The 25,786-nt window shown below is 37.8% G+C and overlaps 1 long non-coding RNA gene across 2 annotated transcripts in view; it reads right to left on the bottom strand.

The window, feature by feature from the left end:
* Positions 1-13,979: 13,979 nt before the first annotated feature.
* The window catches only part of LOC147340970 (uncharacterized), a 229,203-nt gene continuing 217,396 nt past the window's right edge, over positions 13,980-25,786 (bottom strand). Inside the window, exon 4 of one of the 2 annotated variants that reach the window (XR_015158570.1) lies at positions 13,980-14,311. This is a non-coding gene — a long non-coding RNA (uncharacterized LOC147340970). The remainder of the gene's footprint in view (positions 14,312-25,786) is intronic. The other variant, XR_015158569.1, reaches the window with a different exon arrangement.

Here is a 25,786-nt window from a genome sequence, read left to right as displayed (position 1 = left end):
AATATGAAGGAGAATTCAAAAGCTTTACAGACAAGCAAAAGCTGAGAGAATTCTGCACCACCAAACCAGATATCCAACAAATGCTAAAGGATCTTCTCTAGATAGGAAACACACAAAAAAAGCTGTATAAACTCGAACTCAAAACAGTAAAGTAAATGGCAACAGAATCATACTTATTAATAATTACCTTAAAGGTAAATGGGTCGAATGCCCTGACCAAAAGACAAAGACTGGCTGAATGGATACAAAAAAAGACCCCTATATATGTTGCCTCCAAGAGACCTTCCTGAAAACAAGGGACACATACAGACTGAAAGTGAAGGGCTGGATAAAGATATTCCATGCAAATAGAGATGTAAAGAAAGCAGGAGTAGCAATACTCATATCATATAAAATAGACTTTAAACAAAGGCTGTGCAAAGAGACAAAGACAGACACTACATAATGATCAAAGGATCAATCCAAGATGAAGATATAACAATTATAAATATATATGCACCCAACATAGGAGCAGCACAATATGTAAGATAAATGCTAACAAGTATGAAAGGGGAAACTAACAATAACACAATAATAGTGGAAGATTTTAATACCCCACTCACACCTATGGATAGATCAACTAAACAGTAAATTAACAAGGAAACACAAACTTTAAATGATACAGTAGACCAGTTATACCTAATTGATATCTATAGGACATTTCACCCCAAAACAATGGATTTCACCTTTTTCTCAAGCGCACACAGAACCTTCTCCAGGAGAGATTACATCCTGGGCCATAAATCTAGCCTTGGTAAATTCAAAAAAATTGAAATCATTCCAAACATCTTTTCTGACCACAATGCAGTAAGATTAGATCTCAATTACAGGAGAAAAACTATTAAAAATTCCAACATATGAAGGCTGAACAACAAGCTGCTGAATAACCAACAAATCACAGAAGAAATCAAACAGAAATCAAAATATGCATAGAAATGAATGGAAATGAAAACACAACAATCCAAAACCTGTGGGACACTGTAAAAGCAGTGCTAAGGGGAAGGTTCATAGCAATACAGGCATACCTCAAGAAACAAGAAAAAAGTCAAATAAATAATGTAAGTCTACACGTAAAGCAACTAGAAAAGGAAGAAATGAAGAACTCCAGGGTTAGCAGAAGGAAAGAAATCTTAAAAATTATAGCAGAAATAAATGCTAAAGAAATAAAAGAGATCATAGCAAAAATCAACAAAGCCAAAAGCTGGTTATTTAGAAGATAACAAAATTGACAAACCATTAGCCAGACTCATCAAGAAACAAAGGGAGAAAAATTAAATCAATAAAATTTGAAGTGAAAATTGACAGATAACAACAGACAACACAGAAATACAAAGGATCATAAGAGACTACTATCACCAGTTATATGCCAAAAAAAAAAAAAAAAAAAAAAGGACAACTTGGAAGAAATGGACAAATTCTTAGAAAAGTATAACTTTCCAAAACTGAATCAGGAACAAATAGAAAATCTTAACAGACCCATCACAAGCACAGAAATTGAAACAGTAATCAGCAATCTTCCAGCAAACAAAAGCCCAGGTCCAGACGGCTTCACAGCTGAATTCTACCAAAAATTTAGAGAAGAGCTAACACTTATAGTACTCAAATTCTTCCAGAAATTTGCAGAGGAAGGTAAACTTCCAAACTCATGCTATGAAGGCACCATCACCCTAATACCAAAACCTGACAAGTTCAGTTCAGTTCAGTTGCTCAGTCGTGTCCGACTCTTTGCGATCCCATGAATCACAGCATGCCAGGCCTCCCTGTCCATCACCATCTCCCGGAGTTCAGTCAAACTCACATTCATCGAGTCGGTGATGCCATCCAGCCATTGCATGCTTTGTCGTCCCCTTTTCTTCCTGCCCCCAATGCCTCCCAGCATCAGAGTCTTTTGCAATGAGTCAACTCTTCACATGAGGTGGCCAAAGTACTGGAGTTTCAGCTTTAGCATCCTTAATTCCAAGAACACCCAGGGCTGATCTCCTTTAGAATGGACTGGTTGAATCTCCTTGCAGTCCAAGGGACTCTCAAGAGTCTTCTCCAACATCACAGTTCAAAAGAATCAATTCTTTGGCTCTCAGCTTTCTTCACAGTCCAACTCTCACATCCATACATGACCACTGTAAAAACAATAGTGTTGACTAGACATACCTTTGTTGGCAAAGTAATGTCTCTGTTTTCGAATATGCTATCTAGGTTGGTCATAACTTTCCTTCCAAGGGATAAGCGTCTTTTAACGTCATGGCTGATATCACCATCTGCAGTGATTTTGGAGCCCCCAAAATAAAGTCTGACACTGTTTCCAATGTTTCCCAAATCTATTTCCCATGAAGTGATGGGACCAGTTGCCATGATCTTCATTTTCTGAATGTTGAGCTTTAAGCCAACTTTTTCAGTCTCCTCTTTCATTTTCATCAAGAGGCTTTTTAGTTCCTCTTCACTTTCTGCCATAAGAGTGGTGTCATCTGCATATCTGAGGTTATTGATATTTCTCCCGGCAATCTTGTGGAGAAGGCAATGGCACCCCACTGCAGTACTCTTGCTTGGAAAATCCCGTGGACAGAGGAGCCTGGTAGGCTGCAGTCCATGGGGTCGCTAAGATGCGGACGCGACTGAGCAACTTCACTTTCACCTTTCACTTTCATGCATTGGAGAAGGAAATGGCAACCCACTCCGGTGTTCTTGCCTGGAGAATCCCAGGGACGGTGGAGCCTGGTGGGCTGCGTCTATGGAGTCACACAGAGTCGGACAAGACTGAAGAGACTTAGTAGCAGCTGCAATTTTGATTCTAGCTTGTGGTTCTTCCAGCCTAGCATTTCTCATGATGTACTCTGCATAAAATTTAAATAAACAGGGTGACAATATACAGCCTTGTTGTACTCCTTTTCCTATTTGGAACCAGTCGTTGTTCCATGTCCAGTTCTAAATGTTGCTTCCTGACCTGCGTATAGGTTTCTCAAGAGGCAGATCAGGTGGTCTGGCATTCCCATCTCTTTCAGAATTTCCCAGTTTATTGTGATCCACCCAGTCCAAGGCTTTAGCATAGTCAATAAAGAAGAAATAGATGTTTTTCTGGAACTCTCTTGCTTTTTCCATGATCCAGCAGATGTTGCCAATTTGGTCTCTGGTTCCTCTGCCTTTTCTAAAACCAGCTTGAACATCTGGAAGTTCACGGTTCACGTATTGCTGAAGCCTGGCTTGGAGAATTTTGAGCATTACTTTACTAGAGTGTAAGATGAGTGCAATTGTGCAGTAGTTTGAGCATTCTTTGGCATTGCCTTTCTTTGAGACTGGAATGAAAACCGACCTTTTCTATTCCTGTGGCCACTGCTGAGTTTTCCAAATTTGCTCGCATATTGAGTGCAGCACTTTCATAGCATCATCTTCCGGGATTTGAAATAGCTCAACTGGAATTCCATCACCGCCACTAGCTTTGTTCATAATGATGCTTTCTAAGGCCCACTTGACTTCACATTCCAGGATGTCTGGCTCTAGATGAGTGATCACACCATCATGATTATCTTGGTCGTGAAGATCTTTTCTGTACAGTTCTGTGTATTCTTGCCACCTCTTCTTAATATCTTTTGCTTCTGTTAAGTCCATACCATTTATGTCCTTTATCGAGCCCATCTTTGCATGAAATGTTCCCTTGGTATCTCTGATTTTCTCGAAGTGATCTCTAGTCTTTCCCTTTCTGTTGTTTTCCTCTATTTCTTTGCATTGATTGTGGATTAAGGCTTTCTTTTCTCTTCTTTCTATTCTTTGGAACTCTGCATTCACATGCTTATATCTTTCCTTTTCTCCTTCGCTTTTCACTTCTCTTCTTTTCACAGCTATTTGTAAGGCCTCCCCAAACAGCCATTTTGCTTTTTTGCATTTTTTTCCATGGAGATGGTCTTGATCCCTGTCCCCTATACAATGTCATGAACCTCTGTCCATAGTTTATCAGGCACTCTATCTATCAGATCTAGTCCCTTAAATCCATTTCTCACTTCCACTGTCTAATTGTAAGGGATTTGATTTAGGTCATACCTGAATGGTCTAGTGGTTTTCCCTTCTTTCTTTAATTTAAGTCTGAATTTGGCAATAAGGAGCTCATGATCTGAGCCACAGTCAACTCCCTGTCTTATTTTTGTTGACTGTATAGAGCTTCTCCATCTTTGGTTGCAAAGGATATAATCAATCTGATTTCGGTGTTGACCATCTGGTGATGTCCATGTGAAGAGTCTTCTCTTGTGTTGTTGGAAGAGCGTGTTTGCTATGATCCGTGTGTTCTCTTGGCACAACTCTAATTACCTTTGCCATGCTCCATTCCGTACTCCCAGGCCAAATTTGACTGTTAGTCCAGGTGTTTCTTAACTTCCTACTTTTGCATTCCAGTCCCCTATAATGAAAAGGACTTTTTTGGGTGTTAGTTCTAAAAGGTCTTGTAGGTCTTCACAGAACCGTTCCACTTCAGCTTCTTCAGCATAGACTTGGATTACAGTGATATTGAATGGTTTGCCTTCAAAACGAACAGAGATCATTCTGTCATTTTTGAGATTGCATCCAAGTATTGCATTTCAGACTCTTTTGTGGACCATGATGGCTACTCCTTGTAGCCATCTTGTGAGGGATTTCTTGTGAGGGATTCCTGCCCGCAGTAGTAAATATAATGGTCATCTGAGTTAAAGTCACCCATTCCAGTCCTTTTTAGTTCATTGATTCCTAGAATCTCAACGTTCACTCTTGGCATCTCCTGTTTGACCTCTTCCAATTTGCCTTGATTCATGGACCTGACATTCCAGGTTCCTACGCAATATTGCTCTTTACAGCATCAGACCTTGCTTCTATTACCAGTCACATCCACAACTGGATATTGTTTTTGCTTTGGCTCCATCCCTTCATTCTTTCTGGAGTTATTTCTCCACTGATCTCCAGTAGCATATTGGGCACAGGTTGCAAAGAGTCGGACATGACAAAGCAACTAAACTGAACTGAGCTGAACTGAACTGACCTGGGTAGTTGCTCTTTCAGTATCCTATCATTTTGCCTTTTCATACTGTTCATGGGGTTCTCAAGACAAGAATACTGAAGTGGTTTGCCATTCCCTTCTCCAGGGGACCACATTCTGTCAGACATCTCTACCATGACCTGCCCATCTTCAGTGGCCCCCCAGGGCATGGCTTAGTTTCATTGAGTTAGAAAAGGTTAAAAAAGAAAAGAAAAGAAAAGAAAAGGCTGTGTTCCTAATGTGATTAGATTGACTAGTTTTCTGTGATTATGGTTTCAGTTGTGTCTGCCCTCTGATGCCCTTTTGCAACACCTACCATCTTACTTGGGTTTCTCTTACCTTGGACGTGCGGTATCTCTTCACAGCTGCTCCAGGAAAGCACAGCCACTGCTCCTTACCTTGGACGAGGGGTATCTCCTCACCACCGCCCTTCCTGACCTTGAGAGTGGAGTAGCTCCTCTAGGGCCTCCTGTGCCTGCGCAGCCACCGCTCCTTGGATCTGGGGTTGCTCCTCTTGGCCACCACCCTTGGCCTCGGGTTGGGGGGCGGGTGGCTCCTCCCAGCCACTGATCCTGACCTGGGACATGGTGAATCTCCTCTCAGCTGCCACCCCTGACCTCGGACGTGGGGTAGCTCCTCTTGCCCGCTGCCCTTCCAGCATGGGGTCCTGCCGGTTTCTGCCCCTGATCTCGGATGTGGGGTAGCTCCTCTTGGCCTCGTTTGTGCACCGTTGCAGCCGCCCACGCTTGTGTACTGTCACAGTTGCCCGTGCTGACAAAGATGCCACCAAAAAAGGAAACTACAGGCCAATATTACTGATGAACATAGATGCAAAAATCCTTAAAAAATTATAGTAATCAGAATCCAACAACACATTGGAAAATCATACATCATGACCAAGTGGACTTTATCCCAGGGATGCAAGGATTCTTTAGTATCTGCAAATCAATCAATGTAATACACCACATTAACAAATTGAAAAATAAAAGGCATATGATTATCTCAATAGATGCAGAGAAAGCCTTTGGTAAATTTCAACATCCATTTATGATAAAAACTCTCCAGAAAGCATGAATAGAAGGAACATAGCTCAACATAATAAAAGCTATATATGACAAACCCACAGCATACATTATCCTCAGTGGTGAAAAATTGAAAGCATTTCCCCTAAAGGAACAAGACAAGGGTGCCCACTTTCACCACTATTATTCAACATAGTTTTGGAAGCTTTGGCCACAAAAGTCAGAGCAGAAAAAAAATAAAAGGAATCCAAATTGGAAAAGAAGAAGTAAAACTCTCACTGTTGGCAGATGACATGATCCTCTACATAGAGAACCCTAAAGACTCCACCAGAAAATTACTAGAGTGAATCAATGAATATAGTAAAGTTGCAGGATATAAAATCAACACACAGAAATCCCTTGCATTCCTATACACTAATAATGAGAAAACAGGAAGAGATATTAAGGAAACAATTCCATTCACCATTGCAACAAAAAGAATAAAATACTTAGGAATATATCTACCTAAAGAAACTAAAGACCTATATATAGAAAACTATATTTTCTCTATTTTTATTTTGCTTTTTACACTTAATGTTTTATTTTATTTGATTTTTAATTTTATTTTATTTTTAAACTTTACAATATTGTATTAGTTTTGCCAAATATCGAAATGAATCCGCCACAGGTATACCTGTGTTCCCCATCCTGAACCCTCCTCCCAGACCTATTACAGAAAACTATAAAACACTGATGAAAGAAATAAAAGAGGACACTATTAGATGGAGAAATATACCATGTTCAAGGATCGGAAGAATCAGTATAGTGAAAATGAGTATACTACCCCAAGCAATCAATAGATTCAATGCAATCCCTATCAAGCTACCCACGGTATTTTTCACTGAGCTAGAGCAAAGAATTTCACAATTTGTATGGAAATGCAAAAAACCTCGAATAGCCTAAGCAACCTTGACAAAAAAAGAATGGAACTGGAGGAATCAACCTGCCTGACTTCAGGCTCTACTACAAAGCCACAGTCATCAAGACAGTATGGTACTGGCACAAAGACAGAAATATAGATCAGTGGAACAAAATAGATAGCCCAGAGATAAATCCATGCACCTATGGACACCTTATCTTTGACAAAGGAGGCAAAAATATACAATGGAGAAAAGACTATCTCTTTAACAAGTGGTGCTGGCAAAACTGGTCAACCACTTGTAAAAGAATGAAACTAGAACACTTTCTAACACTATACACAAAAATAAACTCAAAATGGATTAAAGATCTAAGTGTAAGACCAGAAACTACAAAACTCCTAGAGGAGAACATAGGCAAAACACTCTCAGACATAAACCACTGCAGGATCCTCTATGACCTACCTCCCAGAATATTGGAAGTAAAAGCAAAAATAAACAAATGAGACCTAATTAAAATTAAAAGCTTCTGCACAACGAAAGAAACTATAAACAAGGTGAAAAGACAGCCTTCAAAATGGGAGAAAATAATAGCAAATGAAGCAACTGACAAAGAATTAATCTCAAAAATATACAAGCAACTCCTGTAGCTCAACTCCAGAAAAATAAACGACTCATACAAAAAATGGGCCAAAGAACTAAACAGACATTTCTCCAAAGAAGACATACAGATGGCTAACAAACACATGAAAAGATGCTCAACATCACTCATTATCAGAGAAATGCAAATCAAAGCCACAATAAGGTACCATTTCAAACCAGTCAGAATGGCTGCTATCCAAATGTCTACAAGCAATAAATGTTGGAGAGGTTGTGGAAAAAAAGGGAACCCTCTTACATGGTTGGTGGGAATGCAAACTAGTACAGCCAATATGGGGCAGTGTGGAGATTCTGTACAAAACTGGAAATAGAACTGTCATATGACCCAGCAATCCCACTGCTGGGCATACACACCAAGGAAACCAGAATTGAAAGAGACACATGTACCCCGATGTTCATCGCAGCACTGTTTATAATAGCCAGGACATGAAACCATCCTAGATTTCCATCAGCAGCCGAATGGATAAGAAAGCTATGGTACATATGCACAATGGAGTATTACTCACCATTAAAAAGAATAGATTTGAATCAGTTCTAATGAGGTGGATGAAACTGGAGCCTATTACATAGAGTGAAGTAAGCCAGAAAGAAAAACACCACTACAGTATACTAACACATATATATGGAATTTAGAAAGATGGTAACGATAACCCTGTATGTGAGACAGCAAAAGAGACACAGATGTATAGAATAGTCTTTTGGACTCTGTGGGAGAGGGTGAGGGTGGGATGATTTGGGAGAATGGCATTGAAACATTTATATTATTATATGTGAAAAGAATCGCCAGTCCAGGCTCGATGTATGATACAGAATGCTAGGGGCTGGTGCACTGGGATGACCCAGAGGGATGGTATGAGGTGGGTGGTGGTGGGGGGGGGGGTTCAGGATGGGGAACACATGTACACTTGTGGTGGATTCATGTTGATGTATGGCAAAACCAATACAATATTGTAAAGTAATTGGCCTCCAATTAAAATAAATTTATATTAAAAAAAGTGGCAACAGCCTAAGGAAAGGTGTGAATAGTGCTGAAGTAGAGAGTATAGTATTAGGTGTCTTTGTGTTTTATCAGCGCTTCTCAGAGGGAGTCTGAAGAACTGCATCAAAATCCAAAATCGTCTGGATGAGGACCATACTTCTGCATTTCTGCCAAGCTCCAAGGGTGATTCTGGAGTTTGACCTTTACATAAGGGGCAATTGGATACTGTCTCAATGGAAAAAAATAATTAGTGTTCATCTTTACCTTGAACTCCTTTTCTGCCTCCTGCAGACTCGCTAACATCTACACAACCCCACAGTTGGTGTTTGCTGCCCCCTTGTGGAATGAGTTAGGAATTATCCCTTCATTTCCCACTCATTTGCTGTTCATGGCTTTGGAAAGCACACTATTCAGGAATCTTGTGCCCATCAAGCAAAGTTGGTAACATTAGAGAGATTCCTGGGACATCTCTCTTCCATCATTTCCATTATTTTGTATTACTTTAAAAATCAATAACTTCTTAGCTACCTCGCTGCTAAGTCGCTTCAGTCATGTCTGACTCTGTGCAACCCCATAGAGGGCAGCCCACCAGGCTCCCCCATCTCTGGGATTCTCTAGGCAAGAATACTGGAGTGGGTTGCCATTTCCCTCTCCAATGCATGAAAGTGAAAAGTCAAAGTGAAGTCGCTCAGTCGTGTCCGACTCTTAGCGACCCCATGGACTGCAGCCTACCCGGCTCCTCCGTCCATGGGATTTTCCAGGCAAGAGTACTGAAGTGGGGTGCCATTGCCTTCTCCGTAGATACCTCTAGGAAATCCAATTCTGCAGCCTCCCTAAATCACTAATTCCTATGGGAGAGGGCAGAGGGTTCTGAATGGCCAAGTAAAAGGTTCTTCAGGAGTAGAGATTTTGCACTGGATAATAACTTTCTAGAAATAGAACTTTGAAAAGATAAACGTGACAGAGGCACAGAGAATGGACTAGATAAGAGAAAAACTAGAGAGAGGGGATTATTTAGACCACTGTGTTAATTAAGAACCAGAATGGTTAGGAAAGGAACAGATGTGACACACATCATAAACAAAGATTAGACAGAATCAAGTAGTTTACCAATATCAGGAGTGTGGAATGAAAGAGTATGATTCATTTCATGGTAAACCATTACTATTTTATCGATCCTATGACTGAGGCACTAATCTCACCTGGTAACAGTTTACTGCACCTGAAAACTCAGTTCTTTCAAGATGGAAGAACTTTCATTTTCTAATTTGCGACTCCCATGGTATAAAGTAAAGATAGTAAGTCCTCAGGTTGTAGAGCAGATGTTATTCTCACATAGAGATAGCTATGGAACCCTATGCTACTACTACTACTAAGTTGCTTCAGTCGAGTCCGACTCTGTGCGACCCCACAGAAGGCAGCCCACCAGGTTCGCCCATCCCTGGGATTCTCCAGGCAAGAACACTGGAGTGGGTTGCCATTTCCTTCTCCAGTGCATGAAAGTGAAAAGTGAAAGTGAAGTAGCTCAGTAGTGTCCGACTTTTAGCGACCCCATGGACTGCAGCCTACCAGGCTCCTCTGTCCATGGAATTTTCCAGGCAAGAGTACTGGAGTGGGTTGCCATTGCCTTCTCCAACCCTATGCTAGCTATTCATTTATCATGAGGCATTGTCTCCAGAAGCCAACTCTAAAACAAATGTTTCCTGTGAGAAATAACATCAAGTCATCAATGACAAGTATCTCTAGTTACAAATACCAATTAATTGATCTGATAAATTAGCTTTTACCAGGTAGTAGGAAGCAAAAGACATTAGACGAGAGTTGGGCAGGTAATTCAGGGTATTTCATAAGATGTTACTTTGGGGGACCTGGAGTCACCTTCATGCACCATGAGAGCACTGAGTTCCTCAACTAGTAGTTATAACAACTGTTCATGTTTATTGAGTGGCTGCTTCTCATGTGTCAGGCACTAATAAAAGCTTCTTACATGTATTAACTCAATCCTCACACCAATCCAATGAGCTGGTAGGTGCTATTATCCCTATTTTACTAGCAGAGGAATGTCAGGTATATTGAGCATGAGTAATTAGCCAAAGCGATAGTTAGGAAGTAAGGGAGGTAGAATTTAATCTCCAACAGTCTAGCTCATTGCTTATATTATTAACCCCAGTGTTATAATACCTTGAAAATATTGTAAGAAAAAGATGTGTTTCTATGGGATAATATGGAGCTCTAAAGCCTCTAAGATGCTCAAGATCTTAGGAGGTTAATGCCACTCCTCCAAAAGATCCAGGAGGAAACTCAATACTGAAAACATCTGGCAGCACCCTCCAGGACAGAACAGTGATGGGTAGGAGGCAGGAAGAGCAGAGGAACAAATAAAGACTGAGTTATGAGGACATGATAGAGTAAGAGAGCTACTAAATGGCAGAAGTAGGATTTAAAGCCAGGCAATCAGGTTCCAGAATTCAGGTACTTACTCACTATACAATGCCACAGCTTATATGAGAGAACCTGGAGAAGAAATACCTTAAGAACAATGGTGGAATGCCAGTTAAGATTTTGGGTTTTTTCCCTTTGTGAATAATACAGTGAATTTTTTTTTTTCCTTCAGAGAATGTGCTTTCTCACAATGCAGTATAACTACATTCACTGCTAGAGATGACCTCTGTTATTATCTATACATAATTCTGAGCCTTCTGAACATTAAGAACCTGGTGCTGAGCATCTATGAGGGCAACTTTTAAATTCTGATTTTCATAATGAAAACCTATACTTTTTTCTTTCCTTTCCAAAGCTGTTATGAATCATACAACTCCATAGGGCTTCAAGTGAAATTTCTATTTTACATATTAATTAGAATCAATAAATTGTTTAAGTACTAAAATTTAAATACTGGGGAGTCGGGATCACCTTTTTAGACATTTTCCCAAAATTTTTACTATATTAAATGTGTAGCAGTCATTAATGTCTGTATATTGTTATATTTAATTTCCTACAAAGCTAAGCAGCCTCCAACAAAATTGCTTTGTGCCTTAGTTAAATATAAGACAAGAAGGGGGAACCTATCAACATTGATACAAAATACACAAAAGACAATATGATTTCTTTTTATTCCTTTTCAATTATCCTTAAAATCCATTACAGTTCAACCTGAGAATAGATCTCCTTTGCTGAAATAAGGATGATTTGAAAAAAAAAACTTTTTTTTTAAACTGGAACCCTCAGTTAACAAGACTTTATAAACTGTACTTTTTGAGGGAGAATATAAAAACACATCAGAGATAATAACATGAAGAATTCATGCTTAAAGCACTTTCAACATATGTTTGGATTCAGTCCAGATTGTGCTCAATTTTATACATTCATCATTTTGTGCTGAGCCAGTCTTAAGCAAAACTGTCAAATAAGTCACTATGTCTTAAAGGCACACAAATGCTCTCTGGCTTTCTTGGCAACCCATTCCATCAGTCTTTTCCATCTACCTTTCTTCTAAAATGTTTTTTTTTTTCTCATTACATCAAAATTCTTCTCCAGCAGCTTCACTGGACCTCAGCTTACCTGTGAGGAGGGAAATATTTGATCAATTAAACTTATTCATTAACATGTTGTAAATGATTGTGAAATGCTTAAGATGGTAGCCTTCTCAGAAGTACTTGCATTTTGAAAGAGTCACGTTTTAACCTAAAGGAATCTTTAACACTAGAATTACAACAAAAGTCCATTTAGCAAGGGTAAATTTCCCAGTTCTCTACAAACTAACCCTCCAGGAAAGCACCTAAAAGATTGTTTGTTTCTCTTGTAAAGTGGAACTTTACATTAATAACGGAGTTTAACAAGATTTTTTAGGAAAGGTAAGTATATGATAAAATCCTTGAGTTATTATATATTTGGGAATGCTTCTCTTTTACCTTTAAAATAAACAACACACTAGATAGATACAGAATTATTGGGCTATGATCTTTTATAATCCAAACTTTGAAAATGTGCCCCATTAATTTTGTGTGTGAATGCAGTGTGAATGAGAATTTAAAGACCAGCTTGAGATTTTGTTTTGCTTTTGTTTCATTTTGGTTTGTGAGTCATCTATTTCTTTTGTAGGAATACTTGTAAGTTTCTTTATCCTTCAAGTTGAGTAATTTTATAAGGGTATCTTGATCTTAATCATTTTCTAATATTTTTTCCCAAGAACTCTTTGATCTTCAATGTCTGTTTTTCAGAAAAGCTTTATTTTACTATGTCTTACAGTTTATGGAAATGACACCCCACTCCAGTACTCTTGCCTAGAAAATCCCATGGACGGAGGAGCCTGGTAGGCTGCTGTCCATGGGGTCGCTAAGGGTCAGACACAACTAAGCGACTTCACTTTCACTTTTCACTTTCATGCACTGGAGAAGGAAATGGCAACCCACTCCTGTGTTCTTGCCTGGAGAATCCCAGGGACAGGGGGCTGCCATCTATGGGGTCGCACAGAGTTGGACACAACTGAAGTGATTTAGCAGCAGCAGCATAGTTTATGGGTAATTTCTGTTCGTCTTTCATAAGTATCAATTATTACATGTTAGATCTCCACTTTTGTCTTCAATATCAATCATCTTCTTTTGCATCCAGATTCAAATTCCAATTCTGCCACTAACCAGCTATGTGGCTTTGGATGAGTTTCATAAACTCTCTGACCTACCTGTAAAATGTGACTAATAATACTATTTGCCTCAGAGGTTTGTTATAAGGTTTGAACAAAATAATTGTGTAAAAACACTTAGCATGGTAGCCTACAGCTGGTATTAGTATTAACTATTATTATTCAAGACTTCAGACAGAAAACTGAGAGAATTGAGTATTCATTATATTATCAAGGCAGAATGAGGAACTCTTGTTTTATTTATTTATTTTTTTTATATGATAGTTTCTTTTTTTTAATTTTTTTATATTTTCATATTTATTATTATTTTTTTAATAATTTTTAACATTTTTAAATTTCAGGTATACACATGCTCCCCATCCTGAACCCTCCTCCCTCCCCCCTCCCCATACCATCCCCCTGGGCCATCCCAGCGCACCAGCCCCAAGCATCCAGCATCGTGCACTGAACCTGGACTGGCATCTCGTTTCATACATGACATTTCACATGTTTCAATGCCATTCTCCCAAATCTTCCCACCCTCTCCCTCTCCCACAGAGTCCATAAGACTGTTCTATACATCAGTGTCTCTTTTGCTGTCTCATATGCAGGGTTATCATTACCATCTTTCTAAATTCCATATATATGCATTAGTATACTGTATTTCTGTTTTTCCTTCTGGCTTACTTCACTCTGTATAATAGGCTCTTGTTTTAAAAATCAGTTCATCTTCATCTTCCAATAAATAGAATCATCAGTCAACAAAGAAACCTCATTTTTAAAGCAATCTGGTTAGTCTTTATTTAAATAAGTTTTACTTTAATAATTATCTTTTTAAACATAATTTCCTTATTCCTTTTTGCTTCCTTTTGTTTTGTGAGCGCTTCAGAGGCCTTGAGAATAAACACTTAGAAGGAGATGTATGTTAGTTGCTCAGTTGTGCTCGACTCTTTGTGACCCCATGGACTGCAGCCAATGATGCTCCTCTGTCCATGGGATTTTACAGGCAAGGATACTGGAGTGGGTTGCCATTTCCTTCTTCAGGGGACCTTCCTGACCCAGGGATAGAACCCAGGTCTTCCGCCCTGCAGGCAGATTCTTTGCCTACAGGGGAAACAGAAGGAGATGTAAATGCCATAACATACTGAGACACTGAGCATTGTTAGTCACATCTAGTCACATGAGGTTAAGGTGAGATGGCAGGCCTTGAAGCGTGAGAAAAATATTAGTGAACCCTAGAGAAAAGATGCATAATTTAGGTGGTATTTCAAATCCAGATACAAATTAATCTAAAGTACTATGGAAAGTCTGAAAAGAGTCAGGTGTTTTTTGCTGTTGTTGTTTTTTGTTTTTTCCTTTTTCAAGAAGTTTCTTCAGCAACTGCTTCTGTGTCTGTCCAACTGCTGCAAATACAGTATCAATGATAAACACCTCACTGAGCTTAAGTTCTCTGAGTCAAAACTGGAAGTAGTTTGGTGAGACCTTTATTTGGAGGAAAGCTCACTGTTTGTTTTAGCAAGAGAAATACTTGATCAGGACCATTTATAAATGAATTTTCCAGAGAATTAAAGTCACAACACATCAAAGCCAAACAGAGGACTGCTTCAGTGAGCAATCAGAAAGTTTTCTTAATTTATTATTAGCATGAGCTCTTGGCTTGACTAACTACACTTAATCTCCCTTCTGTGGTAGCTACTTTTACCTGTATATTTACTTCAGGAGTTATTTGGTGTTAGGAGTAGAGATTATTCTAAAGAAAGATTTTCATTTTTCCTCTGCTGATCATTATTTTTTGGGCTGATATATATCTATGACTGACCACTCTAAAATCTGTAGAAGTTAAGCTCCATGAGGAGAGGGACCATATATGCTATACTTACCTCTGTATTCCTAATGCCCAGTATAGTGCCTGGCACCTGGTATATACTTCATTGAATGAATGAATGAATGAGAACAAGGACTCTTTGGTATGTGCACCTCAGTATTCTGTGTTACTTGTATATAATCTTTGTCATTCTCTGTCTTGAATATACTTATTCTGTCCCTGATACAGTTACTTTTCTTCTAAGAACAAGTACTTAATCATAAATTTCTTTCAAAGGGAGCACAATGTGAACATTTTCTATAATAATATGGTCAGCAATCTGTGATAAAGGTTGGAGTTTGAATAAATTTAATTGATGAGTTATACAACATCTTAGCCTAAAATCAAAGCTGGAGAATGGCTCATTTGGAATGATGATTCACTTACAGGAGATAAAGACAGAGAATGAAAGAGACAAGGAGAAAAACCCATCCAAGGATGCCTTCTCAAGGTGGCTACTCTTACCAGTGACTGATTTCAGGCTCCTTCTGACTCTTGTGAGAAGACTTGTTAGGAAATGTTTCTAAGAATGGTCTTCTCCAGAGAAACAAGGAGAAAGCATTCATTCATTGAATTTCATTCTTCATTGGTCAAGGGTTACCCTAAGAAGCATTAATTGCCTTGTACTTTCAGATTGCATTTGTGTGAGCAATGGGGAAGGTACCCTGGAGGTGGGAATGGCAACCCACTCCAGTATTCTTGCCTAGAGAATCCCATAGACAGGAGCCTGGCAGACTATAGTCCATAGGGTTGCAAAGAGCTGGACAGGACTGAAGTGACTGAGCATGCACGAGCAATAAATAAGTAGGTTCCCATCATGACATTTCTATGGTATCAGAGAAGCCCAGGGCAGGAGACAATATATATTTAGTTCAGACTTGAGGGGAGGTACTGTCAGTGTTCACCTGTACCAAGCTGGTCAAAATCTGTGGGAAACTGGTTACAATAGATGTGGCTGGAGTAAGAAGTGAGGCTGAGAGATTTGAAGTGGTACATAAGAGCTATTCCATGCAATGGAAATAGTTAAATGACTAATCACTTACGAATATGCTTTGAAAAATATGTTTCAGATAGCACCATTGAGATCCAAAAGAATACTTGGGCTGCAGTTCAATCTATGAATTCTGTAGCTGCTTCTGAATCACATACACTTTACTCTGATGTTTTGACATTAGCAGAGTCTCAAGATTGAATTCCAAGATGATATTCAACTAAAATGTATTTTAAGAGAATAAAAATTATGAAAACAAATGAAGTGTAAGGCAAATTGGAATTTAAAGGAGATAAAGACACACTGTTCTCCTAACAAAGGCAATATTATTTTTGTAGAATTTGCAGGTATTTAACTGAAATACGATTTCATCAAGAAATATTTATGTTTAGCCTGATTTTTAAACTGTTTCTGAAAACTTGACACTTAGATACAGTGTACATGCAAAATAAAGTCAGACCGACTCACATTTAGAGTCATATCTGCAAGGAAGATGGCTTTATTCTTCTATTCTCTGGATAGGGTTGCCCATAGTAACCTAACACCTGTCATGTCAAACACTGCTAGAATAAATACACTCACATCATGATGCCTAACAAAGAAACTTAGCCTGACCATTGCTACCAGAAGCCATAATCAGAATGGCTGTGCTCCATAATATACTTATTCATCAAGGTCAAACAGTGATTAATCATAATCAAGTAGTTTTCCTCATTTAAGTGTAGTCTGCTAACATAAACTTGATTTTAAATGCTGATCCTAGCTCAGTTCCAGGAGCCTAGAGCTACTTTAATTTTCATTTCACTACTCAAGATACTCTTTAAGGTGCATTCAAGAAACAAGAGGAGCATATAATTTGGCTGAGTCCCAAAATGTCATGTTATACTTCAAGGAAAATATCGATATTCTTGTGGACTGAAACTACTCTTGCACTAGAAATTACTGGTGAACTTGTAAATTAGCTAAAGATCAACTTCCATCATAAGTTACACACTGACACATCTAGGCCCCAGGGATGTGGAAAAATACATGTACCCATTGAGTGCAGATGAGTCTGCAGGTTGCTTTGGCAGGTCGAGTAAGAAGTTGGATCCCCAGACCAATATGTATTTCTCTTTCCTGGCAGCTTTCAGATCAAGTACATGACATAAAATGACGTAGTGTTCATACATTTGTAGCATATTCTGTATATTAAAGGTGTTTTATTCATGTCACTGTGATTTCTCTAAGTTTAATTGAAGAAATAAAAATTGAGACCTCTCTGACTCTCACCATTCTACTTACAAAATTAAAATAATGAAAAATCAAGTATTTGTGGCAAAAAAATCTGATAGGTGGGTAAGTGGAATGTTACTGTTTCTTACATTTTTCAAAATCCTAATATAGCACATGGGTACAGAAGAAAGGAAAGAAAGGAACATTCAACCAAACTGCTTTTTCTCTGGCCTACATGTGGAAATATATTACACATTCAAAAACCTGAACACTCACTAACATCCTAGACATTCTCTATGTAAAACAAGAGTGAAATACACAGAACTGCTTACTAGAACTTTGAGGGAAAGATTATCTGATATTTATACAAACTTATTAAAAGAAAACAAAGTTTTCAGTAAGAGTTTTGGGGTTGCTTCAACTTTGTTCAGATGAAGAAAACAAGACTTTGAGCTTCTTTAAAGGAAAAAGTTATATATGAATGAAGAATTGATTTAATCCTTCTTGATCCAAGGTATCCCAGAATACCAACATTATGTAGTGCATCCCTCCTTGTTCATAATGTATTAAAAGGCATCCTAAATGTTTTACTGAAGGCATTTTGAAATGAAGGTTTCTTCAAGTAATATACCTTTCTTAGAAAACAGCTACTTGTTGGCTTTTCTCTACCCTGGTTGTCCATGTTGTGTTCTGTTGAAGGCCTACAAAGACTTCTCTGTATCTCTCTACAGACACACTTGATTGTGTATGTACAGTGGGGCTTCTGTGGAAACTGGTTATTAAGAAACTGTTATGCCTTTGTCCATCTTTAAAGTGTGATAAAATAATGAGTTAGTAAACTAAATTGAAATGTCATTCCCTTTGAATGAAGGTTATGAGAAGTGGCAATTTTTAATCACTTGCATTAGATATGAATGTAACAGACAAGATACATGAGATGCTTAAAGAAATTAATTCGATATTTGGCAAAACTAATACAATTATGTAAAGTTTAAAAATAAAATAAAATAAAAAAAAGAAATTAATTTTACTTAGGGTAGTGAGAAAGCACAGCAAATTCCTATGAGGGGGAAATGGTGGATAAATTCTATTTGACGTCATGGTGAATAATTTTAAATGGTTTTAAAAGTAGCTATTACAATCAAGATTTTTTTTTTAATAAAAAGGAAAATAGAGTAAGAAAATAATTGAGAAAATCATTTGATCCTTGCAATTCACTTTTAATTTGTTCTAAACTTTCAGTATAACCATGAAATATTTATGTCTAATAAATGATAATGTGTGCAACAACAACAAAAATGTTGTTGAACACATTAGGAAAGTTTGCCCAAAGGCGAGCTAATTATGCCTTTATAGGTCTTACTTAAATTTATGATTATGTTCTGATTTAGCTTTATCCTTTTTATATAAGTTTCTGTGGAATTCCTCATGTATGATGTGCTCCATTTACTGAGGGCATTTATAAATGGTGTTGACCCATTATTTGCATACACCTTGGCCTTCTTATGGCAGAGGAGTAAGAAAATAGAGAAGTTGAAAGATCAAGAGGTGACATGTTTAGAGTGACAATTAAATGGTACTTTAAGGTTCCCATAACAGGCTTCACAGTCTTGAGGTAAATACACATACATTTGTAACCATAAGAAAAATCAGAGTAAAAACCATTTCATACTTTTCCAGAAAGTGAGTGTGATAACTAGGCCTTAGAATATAGAAAAATGGTAACTTTTAGTTACTATTATATTATAGGAACAGAAAAGGTAATTAATCCACAGCACTAACATTTTCCTCACACCAACATTTAGGGGTTTCAGCAAAGGAAATCAAGAAACTGAGGGAAAAATCTATCAGAAAGAAGTGAGAGGAAATTTAGCGCATGAAGGAAAAAAATTATACTAAAAACATCAAAGTACTGACAAAGTCAGATTCATTATGGCTGTCTTCAGATACCACCTGATTCTATACATTTAATATATATTCTACCATAAATATCTTTAATTAACTAAGAAGGTTGATACAAATGTAGTCTCTTCACATCTCTTACATTAATAGCATGTTATCTATTTTCTGGCTATAATTAAACCTAATGATAGTAATAGATCATTATTATTGATAAAATGCTTATGGGACATCAGGAAGTATGTGAAGTATTTTGCATGCAACATCTCATAAAATCCTTATGACCACTTTCTACAAGGAGAGGTTAGTGAATGATTCACAGTTCCCAGATGCAGAAACACAGGCTCACAGAAGAGAAGTAATCTGCTTGAGGTCACAAGAATAATCATTGGTACAGCTGGAATTTGAATGTGTATCTCTGTGTGACTCCAAAGGTTATGTGCTAACCACTCCAGGACAACTTCTCTACTGAATGCTGTATCTTCATGCATCTACTATTGGGTTAGGAAAGAAGCAAATGAGGCCAGGTGTCAATGTTGGTGTTTTTATGGCAAAACCAATAGATTCACTTCATGACATTTACTGAAGTTTCTTTTATCATGAGGAAGCATTAGAAATTATATGCCAAAGCATGAGAACCTGTGGCGGATTCATTTTGATGTTTGGCAAAACTAATACAATATTGTAAAGTTTAAAAATAAAATAAAAAAAAGAAAAAAAAAGATTAAAAAAATGAAAAAAGATACAATATGAATTTCAAGTTCTTTTCAGTCTAGTCAGTGAAAGCAGATAAGCAAATAGACCCTTATAACACAGAGTGATAGGAGCTATGAGGTAGAAGTGTAGGTTGCAGAGACAAGTCACAGAGACAGCAAGTCAACTTTGGTAGATATCTCAGAAGTCCTAGTGAGTCTCTTTCTGTTTTGTCATATTCATTCATTTGCTTTATTCTTTGTGTATTTTTTTTCAATATAACAAAACAGAAAGAGATTCACAGTTAAAGAGAACAAACTAGTGGTTACTTGCAGAAAGGAAAGCGGGCAGGGCCAAGGTAGGGGTATGGGATTAAGAGATAGAAACTATTATGCATAAAATAAGTAAACAACAAAGATATATTGTATAGCACAGGGAAGTATAGCCATTATTTTGTAGTAATGAAGTATAAGCTATAAGAACACTCAATCACTATGCTGTACACCTGAAACTAATATAATATCACAAATCAACTATATTTCAATAATATATATATATATATATTAAAAAAAAGAAGTCCCAGTGAGACTTGTTCATAGACAGATGTAGATAGGCAGAGAGGTGGGAGTAGCAAAAAACTGGCTTTGCAAGCAGAGGGATCATCATGTATAAAGACCTGACGAGGAGAGAGAATATGGTACATTTGAAGAACTACAGGTAGTTAAGTAAAACTATAACAACAGAACTGTTTGGTTGAGAATAATGTTTTATCTCACCTGTTCAATCTCAGGGCATGGATTTCTAGCCTCAGTGATCCACTAAAAAGTGTCCTGAAGTGAGTTCAACTATATTTTTGGAGCATATTTCATTCCAACTTCTCTTCAATGCCCTGTAAAATGTGGAATATCTGCCAGCCTGTCAACTTTCAACTGTCCCTGGATTACAAAAGAGGTTTAAAACTACTATCTTAAAGAAGACTTTGGTACTTTGCCGATTAGTAAGGTAAGTAGAAGCTATTTGAAATTCTCTACCTTGAGCATTTCAAATGACCAAAGCTGTAACATTTCTGAGTTAGTACATGGTAAACAAATGTATTATGACTATGCAGGCACTACCATTAGAAAGTCTGAATCAGAACACATTGTCATATAGCATATGTGCATATCTTATACGACTGGGGCAGTGAGGAAGCGCTGCCCACATGGCATATGTTTTCATTGGCAGCCCATTTGTGGCATGCTGGGTAAACAATTGAAAAGGAGTGTGGAAAAGGCATCTAGGTTAAATTACATGATACTCCTTTCACTGATGTTCCTACACTATATAGGAAAACTGAAGGCAAAAATTACTGTTAGTGTTATGGTTCTTGACTATATAGCCAGGCAAAGGCTTCATGGGGATGGTGGCATTCGAGCTGATCCCTGACAGGAACATAAACTATCAGTAGGTGCAGTTGGCAGGAAAATGTTCTGGGTTGTGGGAATAATAACAACAACAATAAAATGTAATGATTATTAAGAGCTCACTATCTGGCAGGAAATTTTGAAAATATGTCATACGTTTAGCTCATTTAGTCTTCACAACAACCCTATGTGGTAGGCATTATCATTATCCACCTTACAGATGAGGAGAATGATCTACAGAATAATCAGAAAAATGAAGTAGCATGTGTAAAGCCACAATTCTGGTAAGCATTAGAGCTGAGATTCAAAATACGGTAATCTGATCACAGAATCCATATCCTTTCTTGTCCCCACAAAGTAAATGAGTAAAGAAGCGGTAGCAGAAAGATAAAACAATGTGCCTAGAGCATGTCAAATATTCTGGAGCTACTGGGGCATAGCATATGATATTAAATGTAAATAATGAGAGTAGAAGTTAGAATAGTTTGGAAGCAGCTTATCAAAGACTTTAAAAATTATACTAAGGAATGTTTAATTGTAGAAGTAATGACTGGAGTAAGATTAGGGAATGATAATGGCTTTTAAGGATGTTAAATGACATAATGCAACCCACTTTGGGAATATAATCTTAACTATACCATTTAGAGATAAGGGCATACAGGAAAGAGAGACAAGAGGTGGGAGTGATGAAAATATTTGATGTCCCTTCTATGAGAGCTGCTGCCTTAGGTAAGTGGAGAGATAGAGAACAAATGATACATTCAATTTTTGGTGCTAGAATGGAGTGCATTAGAGGAATATGACATATTTAAAACCCATAACCCAATCCAAGTACATAACCATAATGTCGTTTATATTGTAGCCATTTCTGAATTTTCCCAGCAAAGAGATACCAGATAGTTTTTGTCGTGACATAACCACAATAACTAATCTCAACTATAATAGTGCTTAAGAAGGTATCTTGTGTATGACAGAAAGTTAACACTTGAGAAAGAAGCCCTTATGATGAATTTTGCTTGAGGGTTATATACACTATTTTAGAGGCTTATATTTCTCACATTGTATTCAAGGGTACCATTTAATGCATTACCACATTACTTTAGCAGTAAATTTAATGTGATCCTAATTGTCTAAAATTATTATCTCCTAAAGTCTGAATTCCTATAAGAGAATGACTTAGGTATGGAAAGAATCTGGCACAATTAGCTGCTTATTGCTTGTGTATGTGTGCTAAGTTATTCAGTCATATCCAACTCTTTGCGACCTCATGGACTATAGCCCACCAGGCTCCTCTTGACAATGGGATTCTCCAGGCAAGAATACTGGAGTCTGTTGCCATGCCCTTCTCCAGGGAATCTTCCCGACCCAGGGATCAAACCTGTGTTTCTTACATCTCCTGCATTGGTAGGCGGGTTTTCTTACCACTACTCCTACCTGGGAAGCCTATTGCTTAGAGTACTAAATTGCATCTTAGAAGTTTGAGATACTATAATGAAAAATGCAATATACCTAGAATGAGAGACTCATTTTATTCTCAGATTCCCAGATGCAGTCCAGTGTATTGGTTAAAGGTACACTATCTGGGCCACACCACCTGGATTCAAATTTCAGCTTTACCACTAATTGTGTTGACCCTGACCAAGTTACTTAACAACTCTGTGCCTCAGTATCATCACTTGTAAAATTGAGATACTAAATTCACCAGCTTTAAATAGTGAAGATTATGAGTTAATGCATGCAAATCTAAAACTCTTAATACATTGCCTGGAATATATGTAATTCAGTAAGTGGTTGCCATTATTCTAAGAATATTATATAAATTGGAGTATGTACATAAAAAATACTATTTCATATTATTTTCCATTATGTCACTAGTTTGTCTTTTATTAATTATAAATACCAACATATAAATTTTACATGTAATGGCTGCTACATTTTCTTTAAATTTTCAATTTGCCTTTGTTCAGAACTAGAAGCAGTGTTAAATATCCTATATGCTGCAAAATTGAATAAAATCTTGGCTCTATCACTTACTAATGATAGGAAAGTGACAGATTAGAAGCTTCCATTCAGAATTTATTGGCTTGTCCTTAATTATTCTCAACATCTGTGGTATATGCTTCTGTTATGAATGCTGTGGCCGATTAGTTCGCTTACAGGCATCTAGTTGACTTGTAAACAAACTAGGATAAAAAGTTGGTAGCAAAGAAGGAAAACCGTGCATGGCATGATTTCTTTACTGCAGACTGACAGACATTCCATAATTATCTGGTCTTAAGTTTTATTGTAATAAGCTTCCTACGGACATGTTTGACAGGGATCAGAATTTCTTCCTTTCCCTGTGGGAGGTGATGTAACCTTTGACACTTGCAAAAACTGATAAAACTGAACAACACATTTCAGTGTCACAGGTTTCTTCCCCCATGACCAGAGTTCCAATTATCTAACATGTTCCTTGTAAAACTCATTGCAAAGAATATAGAGGATGCTGGGTGGAGCTTGTGGCAAGGTGTGCAAATGATCATTGGTTATAAAAAAAGAGTAGATAGTAGACACGGTATACAATAGGAACTGGTATATATTGAAAGACCTGGTATGGTAGACTTACAATTATTAGACCAAAGCATGACCCCTTGAGCCTAAGATAATTTTACTGGATGTTCAGTGGAGATGCTTGCCTTTCAGTTCAGTAGAGTTCAGTCACTAAGTCGTGTCCGAATCTTTGTGACCCCATGGACTGAGGCACACCAGGCTTCCAACTCCCAGAGCTCACACTTGGAATTTACTCAAACTCATGTCCATAGAGTCAGTGATGCCATCCAATAATCTCATCCTCTGCCGTACCCTTCTCCTCTTGCCTTCAATCTGTCCCAACATCAGGGTCTTTTCCAATGAGTCAGTTCTTCACATCAGGTGGCCAAAGTATTGGAGTTTCAGCTTCAGCATCAGTCCTTCCAATGAATATTCAGGACTGATTTCCTTTAGGATGGACTGGTTGGATCTCCTTGCAGTCCAAGGGACTCTCAACAGTCTTCTCCAGCATCACAGTTCAAAAGCATCAGTTCTTCAGTACTCAGCTTTCTTTATAGTCCAAATCTCACATCCATACATGACTACTGGAAAAACCATACCTTTGACTAGATGGACTTTTGTCAGCAAGGTAATGTCTCTGCTTCTTAATATGCTGTCTAGGTTGGTCACAGCTTTCCTTCCAAAGAGCAAGTGCCTTTTAATTTCATGTCTGCAGTCACCATCTGCAGTGATTTGGGAGCCCCCCAAAATAAAGTCTTTACTGTTTCCATTGTTTCCCCATATATTTGCTGTGAAGTGATGGGACCTGATGCATGATCTTAGTTTTCTGAATGTTGAGTTTTAAGCCAGCTCTTTCACTCTCTTCTTCCATTTTCATCAAGAGGCTCTTTAGTTCCTCTTTGCTTGCTGCCCTAAGGGTGGTGTCATCTGCATATCTGAGGTTATTGGTATTTCTCCCGGCAATCTTGATTCCAGCCTGTGCTTCATCCAGCCCAGGGTTTCTCATGATGTACTCTGCATATAAGTTAAATAAGCAGGGTGACAATATACAGTCTTGACATACTCCTTTTCCGATTTGGAATCAGTCTCTTGTTCCATGTCTAGTTCTAACTATTGCTTACCTTTAGTGTTATACATTTTTATTTTAGCAAACATCAAAATGTAAGCAGAAATCAAAGAAAGAGGGAGAGAAAATAAACTATTGATTTCCCCATGTTGTCTTAACCTGGAGCCTAATTGAAGGTCAGTTTATGTATCCATCTTAAAGATATGTTTGTATCAGGCATCATGGTTTCCTGATACACAAGCCAAAAGAGGCTATTGAAAAGAAGAATATTTCAGCTGATACAAACATTCTTTTAGGAAAATCAGACCTAAAAAAGATCAACTACAAAATAATTTGGCTGCTTATCAAGACCCCAAATAAAAGAGGGGTATCTTGACCAGATTGATAGATTGAATACAGGGCAGAGTGGGAGACTTTAAGTGTTCTGTTAGTCATTGATCCATAACTGAATCTAAAAAATGTATTTATATCTCCGGTGATTAACACCTACTTCTATCTTCAGTTCATTCTGTTCTGTAGCAGTAAATGCATATGCTATCTTCACCTTTTCCACATTCCATAGTGATAAATCTCATGTTAAAAATCTGACTACTTATGAGGCACATAGAGTGAATAGAAGGGAAAGAAAAACAAGATGGTTCTCTGATTCACTGTAATGGTGCTCCCTCCGAATTTATACTTCCCTCTTATCCTCAGCTCCATGGGCTTTTATAGTATATATTCAGGTATACAAATACTGTCCATGGAGTCCCTGTCTCACAATATCTTATGAAAGAGACTTGGAGAACTGCTTTGTAAGTGCAAGGGGAAAGTCTGGCTCATGTCTGGCTTGTATGCTTCATAGACAAGTCCAGTTTCTGATCAGAGCATAGTACAAATTGGCAAGAATTTAGGGAATGATTATAAATGGACACAA

The sequence above is a fragment of the Bos grunniens genome, chromosome X, assembly GCF_055505025.1.
Source record: "Bos grunniens cultivar Pamir isolate PY7600 chromosome X, Bosgru_T2T1.0, whole genome shotgun sequence".
NCBI classification, from domain to species: domain Eukaryota; kingdom Metazoa; phylum Chordata; class Mammalia; order Artiodactyla; family Bovidae; genus Bos; species Bos grunniens.
The sequence above is the reverse complement of the archived record's forward strand: the minus strand, read 5'-3'. Positions and strand labels throughout refer to the sequence as shown.